Source organism: Pinus tabuliformis, chromosome 8 (genome assembly GCF_031772625.1).
Source record: "Pinus tabuliformis cultivar Carrire ecotype Pingquan chromosome 8, CPIR1, whole genome shotgun sequence".
NCBI classification, from domain to species: Eukaryota; Viridiplantae; Streptophyta; class Pinopsida; order Pinales; family Pinaceae; genus Pinus; species Pinus tabuliformis.
This window is the reverse complement of record NC_142294.1, coordinates 374609474-374617010: the sequence shown is the minus strand read 5'-3', so window position 1 is coordinate 374617010 and position 7537 is coordinate 374609474.

The following is a 7537-nucleotide window of genomic DNA, read 5'->3' as shown; positions in this document are numbered from 1 at the left end:
GCTACAAGCAGATGAGATAAGGAAGGCAAAAGAAAAACTGGCAGAGATAGATGCCAAGTATGACCAGTCTAAAATGACAGTGGCAGAACAGGGCAGACAGATCAAGACCCAAAAGGACAGAATCAAAGCCCTGGAGAAAGAGCTTGATCTCAAAAACACCATGGCTGAGATCAAGAGGATCTTATGGAATAAAATCACCCAAAGCATGATTAAACAGTGGAAATCACTCAAAACAATCCATGAACATATGGATTTAATTGTGCAAGCTCAGATAGATATCCAGAGGGCTAAGACAGCACTAGGAAATAGACCTGAACAAGCTAGCCAACTGATAGACTTTCTGAACAGGCAAGACAAAGATGAGCTGGCAGCAGTTGGAATCACCAACAGAACGGAGGCCATCCTTATGACCAAAAAGGTGCTAACACTCAGAGGATATGTGCAGACAACAGAAAGGAGGAGCTATGAGATACAGACTGAAGTTGAAGACTTCAAGCTCAGAATGGGGATGCTACAGGCAAGAGGAATGCCTAGCCTATTGAGCGGTACAGGGAAATTGATCAACAGAGATCAATTTACAAATAGGATGGCCGCGTACATAGAAAATCAAATCACTGCATCCAGCAGTGCTTCTGAAGAAACTGTTCCTCCTACAGGACAGAGTTTGTACACTCAGCTTGAAGGGTCATTTTTTATTGAAAATGAAGTTAATCATCTATTTGAAACTCCTCCCAGTTTTTTCAAATACACAGAGCTTGATGAGACATTGATTAAAATGCGAAGGCATCAAATGCCCAAGGAGGACTGGTGGCAAGCCATGCTCCAGATTCTGCCACAGTAGTTTCAAAACTCCAGGTCAAAAGCCAGCTCAGGTCACCGCAAGACAAGTATAAAGTGGTCGGTGACTGGAAAATATCTAAAAAGTGATTCATCACTAACAGTGACAGCTAGCCACATTTTGAAACACACGCCTTCAGCCGACTACAACTGCTACAAATTCAACAGCATCTGACAGATTTTGACAGCTAAAGGACTAAGAGCTATTACTGCATTTACTTCTTCATTTACTTCTTTGGCTACTGCTCACTAGCAGTTGGCAGCATATTTATGAGGCATTTACTCTTCTTTCAGATATTTTTCCAAATGTAAATCTGTATATATACCCCCCTTAGTAACGCATAAGGGGTTGCTGAAATTTTCTCTTGGATAACTTCCATCTGCTGTAATATTTTCAGAGAATTAATACAAAGGAGGAATGGAACTTCCAGAAGTTTGGTGTATTTGATGTCTGGTGGTGAAGGATGCATGTTACAGGATTCCATGGGTGTTGCATAAAACTATAAGTATTTTCAAATCTTCTGTTATGTGTTTTTTTGAGTCTTTTGTTCTCTTTGGTTGTTTAAATGTCTTACACTTGATAGTAAGGTGAAAGAATAGTTTCAGGATTTAATCAAGCATTACCCTGAACTCAAACCTGAACTGTCATCTATGTTTTCTTCAGAAACAGTAATAGAAATTGCAATTCTTAACTGCTGCACTTCAATCTGTCTCTTTGCTGTAACAGACTATTCCCAGGGATTCAAATTATTGCCCCTGTGACCTCTGTTTTCTGCTCCAAATTCTGTCACGTGGAAATATGTAAACAATAAGTGGAAATTCTTAAATGCTTTCACTTCGTGCTGCCTGTTTCCTGTCACTTAGCCAAAATATGTTTTAACAAAGCACTCAAAAGGCCCTGTAAGTTCCATCTTTCATCTCACAGATTCAAACACATTAAGCCACAGACTCCATTGCCCAATGATATTCAACATATCTAAAAACTACATCACTGAAGTCTAAGGGAATTTCATCAACCGAAACACAAACATAACCTGTACTCAATACCTAGCCTAAAACACCATCACTGTAGATATAAATCATAAAGAGAGAGCCCTCTCTGATCACTGTTTGGCTAGAAACAGTGATTAAAAGATTGGTTAGTGGTTACCCCGGCCGTATTCCCTTGGGAGTCATAGGGAACAACCTGGGTGTTAACATAATTGGCGACTCCACTGGGGAACCTAAGACTATTCAATTACTATCTATCTTCCAAAGCTTTCATCAAGCCTGAAACTAGCCAAGACATCTTAGGACTGTTTCTCTAATACAGGGGCAGTCTTAGGGAAGAGCTAACTAGGGAAACTTATCCTAGCCTTGAAACATATATAGTCATTCCAGAGTTCTTATTTTGCCCTTGTAAATACAAAACTTCTGTATAAAGTTCTGAAAGAACACTTAGAAGCTGGCTCCTAAAAGAAACCCAAGGCATACTAGGGCACACCCTGACCCTGATCAACCCATCATTGTTGATAACCCAAATATCATCCCAAAGAACATAAGGAAACAGCACAAGCAGGATAAACCTGCTGATTCAGATATAAGGTCAGACCAACCCATCCTCATTCCCACTCCTTGCAAAGTCCTTTTTCGTTCCACACCCAATTCCCCTAGTTCATCTTCAACCCCTCAAAGTCCTACCTTTCCATCTTCACCATCTGCACATACTCATTCAACCAGTTCTCCACTTGTTACCCATCCTATTAACCCCAGTACACCTGTAATCCCAGTTGTCCCATTTGTTCCTATCAACCCTATTAACCCTATAAACATGGCTAACAGATATGCACCATTGCAGATTCCAGCCAATGCTCCAGCCCTACCCCAAGATTATCAAACCAGACTCTCATTTTTTGATTCCCATGGCCCTTTGACGGCCATCCAGCATGCTAAAAAGATGCAAGACCACTTTGAGACCTATGAAATTGATGATGATAGTGTCAGGATGAGAATCTTTGTTCAAAGCTTAACTGGGGATGTCAGGACTTGGTTTAGGTCCTTAAATGCAAATTCAATTGCAACCCCTGAAGCTTTATACCAGGAATTTACTAACAGATGGGAGAAAAAGAGAGATCCCCACCACATACTTGGTGAATATAACACTATTAAAAGAGGTCCCCAAGAAACGGTGTTGGAGTATTGTGCCAGGTTTAACAACATATACAATGCTATCCCTCAGAACTTAAGACCCCCTCCTGATTTGGCTCTTTATAATTTCCCTGATGGTTTTGATTCTGATATGGCCTATCAGTTGAGAGAAAGAGACCCTCCAACCCTTGCAGAAGCTCAAAGGGTTGCAGTCACTGTAGAGGCCAACCTAATTGCCAAAAGAAACAGGGCAAAGCTGGAAAAGAAAACTGGCTTCAAAGAAGAAACCTCGGGTTTCGACCAAAAGCTAGATGCAATTCTAAATAGCATGAAGAGGTTGGGGGAGAGAGTGGAATCAGTGGAAAGAAAATCATCATGGGAGGCACCACAAAACAATCCTCCTAGAAACCCAAATTTCAGGAGAGCCCAAAACCCCAATATAGGAAAGACTAATGCTGACCAAGATATCAGACCCCCTTTTCAAGAAAATTATGCAGAAACTTCTACTGCAAATCAGCTAAATGAGGACCCTGAAATCAATTTAATAGGTCTGGATGGCAAAAATCATGTATTCTTAACCCAAGAAGACCATGAGGAGGATGAGAGCAATACATTTCAAACTAAGTCAGGGGAATCCTTTGATTTTAAACAAGGATATGACACTGCTGTCTATGAAGTCCACAAACAATACAAACTAAGGAGTAGGACTGTAAATGTAAATCAACCCGAAAAGATAAAAGAAAAACAGCAAACCAAAGAAAGCTCAGTCACTGAACCTGATCATGTGCCAAACTTGCCTACAAAGGAAGTAGTGGTTGAAGAGGTTACTGAACCACTGTCACCATCAAAACAACCCATGGCAACCTTATCCTCTGAGCCTAACCCAAATATTGCCCCTCAAGATATCAATATTAGGGGCAGGTTCCAAAATCAAGATGAAATCCCACCAGAAGATGTAATAAACAAAGAAAGAACTGCTACCCGTGATCCCAAATTGCAAATTGACAAACCCTTTGACCTAGGAGTAGAGATTGGCAAGTTAAAGGTAGCAATTCCCCTCTCAGAGCTAGCAAAGCATGACATGTACAAACAACAGATTAAAAAATCCCTTCAGCTCACCAATAGCAAAGATGATGTAAATGTATTAGATGACACTCCAGAGTTACTATTTGGTCCAGAGGTAGATGGAAAAACAGTAGTCACAGGGGTTTTACCGTTTTATGTCAGCTTACATGTACATGACAAAATTCTGCACAATGCAATGTTTGACTCAGGAGCCTCTCATAATCTGATGCCAAAAGCAGTCATGGAAAGATTAAACTTAGATATCACAAGACCATACAAAGACTTGTTTTCTTTTGATTCTAGTCAAGTCAAGTGCCTGGGTCTAATTAAGGATTTGTGTGTGTCCCTGGTCCAATTCCCCAACAAGACCATTTTGATGGATGTTGTTGTTGCTGATATCCCACCCAAGTATGGGATGCTATTATCAAGATCATGGGGAGCAAAGCTTCAAGGCTCCCTGCAGTTAGACATGTCATATGCAACCATCTCTGTCTTTGGACAACCAAAAAGACTTTATAGGGAAACACTCATGAAGTATATGGTTAGCAGTGAAGAAAAACCCCAAAATTTCCCAATATATGCTGTTCATTCGGACATAGACTCTTACATCCTCTTTAATGACAGCATTGGCTTCTCCGACAGTCACATTAGCACAGAGACATTTAAACCAGAACAAAACATCATTCTAACAAGTAGCACCTGTCAAACATCAATCAGTACAACAAAACACTTTAGCTCTCCCCTAGGGGTCAAAGATGGTCAGGCAAATGATGAAGCTATCCTAGAAAACAAATGGGAGAAGAAACCCCAACTCATGCTCACACTACCACCCCATGAACAGAACCTCAAACCTCCTGACCAGCAAGGCATCTTGTGGGTCTTAGAATTTGATGGCTCGGTTAACAAGTTAGGAGCAGGAGCGGGAGTATGGATACATAACAAAGAGAAAGGCTGTGCAACAGGCAAGGCCTACAGATTGAATTTCAGATGCACCAACAACATGGCAGAATATGAAGCTCTATTACTAGGCCTCAAGATTGCAAAATCATTACAAGCACCTAGCCTCTCTATCAGGGGAGACTCTGATCTGGTCATTCAACAAGTAAAAGGCAATTTTGTCACTAATGACAAGAGGCTGAGATCCTACAGGGCTGCTGTAATCGAAATATTAGAGACCTTTCATGAGTTTGCTATCACAAAAATTCCAAGGGGCCATAACCTCCATGCACATAGCTTGGCAACATTTGCCAGCACTTTCAAATTCCCACTGGAACCTAATAATTGTTTCACAGCTGAGGTCAGGTACAGACCCTCTATTCCAAACAATGTCAGAGAATGGCAAGTATTTGAGGATGACATGCAAATAAACAATTTTTTAACCCTGCAACAGGAGTTCACAGGATTAAATATTGATCTTGAGACAGCAAGTCAATCACAAATGCTTGAGACAGCAAGTCAATCACAAATATTTAATGAAGCATGTCAATCACAAATACAGTTTCAACAATCTGCTCACCCAATGTCACCTAGGACAGCAAAACAACTACTCAGCCCAACCATTTTCAACAATGAAAACATTCAACAAATTAAACAAATGGACTGTGAAGAGATGAGTAACATTGAAACTGAAATCATACAACTCAAAGACAACTTCCTCCCAGTGGGCCTTACCCCATTAGAGGATATTTTCGACTCAAATGACATCCCTAGGAAGCCAAAGATGCAGCCATTAGATGCAAGAATTGAAGAATGCAATATTGGCACTATGGAAAAGCCTAAGATAGTCAAGCTGTCCGCCTCTTTGCCCCCTGATCAAAAGCCCAAGTACATTGATCTCTTTAAAGAATTTCAAGATGTCTTTGCCTGGGGATATGAAGATCTCAAGTCCTATGACACATCTGTCATCCAGCATACCATCCCCCTCAAGCCTAATCAAAAACCATTCAAACAGAAATTGAGAAGGATCAATCCTGTGCTCCTTCCTTCCATTGAAAAAGAGTTGCATAAAATGTTCAAGGCTGGTATTATAGCACCAATCAGATTCTCTGAATGGATTTCAAATTTAGTCCCTACCAGAAAGAAAACTGGTGAAATCAGACTTTGTGTAGACTTAAGGAATCTGAATCAAGTTTCACTCAAAGATAACTACCCTTTACCAAAAATGGATCACATCCTCCAAAGAGTAGTAGGAGCCTCAAGGATATCACTGCTTGATGGATTCTCAGGCTTCAATCAAATTTTAGTGCACCCTGATGATCAAGACAAAACTGCATTTACTACCCCATGGGGAACTTTCAAGTATGTGAAAATGCCCTTTGGATTGAAGAATGCAGGGGCAACATTTCAAAGAGCAATGGACATTGCTTTTGCAAAAGAAATTCATGATTTCTTGGTCATTTACTTAGATGATCTTACACCCTTCTCAAAATCTGACCAAGAACATTTGAAACATTTAAGACAGATTTTCATAACATGCAGAAAATATGGCATTTCCTTAAACCCCAAGAAGTCTTTATTTGGTTTGGAAGAAGGGAAACTTTTAGGACACATCATTTCAAAAGATGGCATAAGAATTGATCCAGATAGGATACAAGCGATCCTACAAATGCCTCACCCTAGGAATGTCAAAGAGTTGCAAGGATTCTTAGGAAAACTCAATTTTTTAAGAAGGTTCATCCCAAATTTAGCAGAATTGATCAGACTACTAAACAATATGCTAAAGAAAGATTCAAAGGTTAAGTGGACTGTGGAAGCAAAGCAAGCCTTTGAAAGCATAAAACTGGCTTTAACCCAAACCCCGGTATTAACTAATCCTCAGTTTGACAGAGACTTTATTATTTTTTCTTTTGCCTCCCAGCATACTATTGCTGCTGTTTTATTGCAGAAAGATGATCAAGGGAATGAAAAGCCCATTGCCTTCTTCAGCAGAGCTCTTAGAGATGCTCCTTTGAAGTACCAAATAATGGAAAAACAAGCCTATGCATTAATCAAAGCTATCAAAGATTTTAGGATCTATATCCTTTACTCTCATGTTGTGGCTTATGTACCAAGTCCTATTGTCAAAGACATTCTCACCCAAGAAAACTTAGAGGGTAGAAGAGGAAAATGGATTGCAAACATACTTGAATTTGACATTGAAATAAAACCTACAAAGCTGATTAAAGGGCAAGGTTTGGCCAAGTTAATGACAGAAGCAAATTTCCAAGCCTTAGATATCAACCAACTGGACAGTGAAACAGAGATGGCGACTCCAAAGATCAATGTAGCCTTTGAACAATCTCCTTGGTACTCTGATGTCTGTTATGTGTTACAAAACCTGTGTGCTCCCCCAGGACTGTCCAGAACTAAGTCTAGGTTTCTGAAAATGAAAACATCTAAGTTTTGTGTGATGGATGAGAATCTACTCTGGAAAAACCATGAAGGTATTTTGCTGCACTGTCTTATTGAGAGTGAAACTGACAACATCATGCAAGAATTCCATGCTGGAGACTGTGGTGGACATCTATAC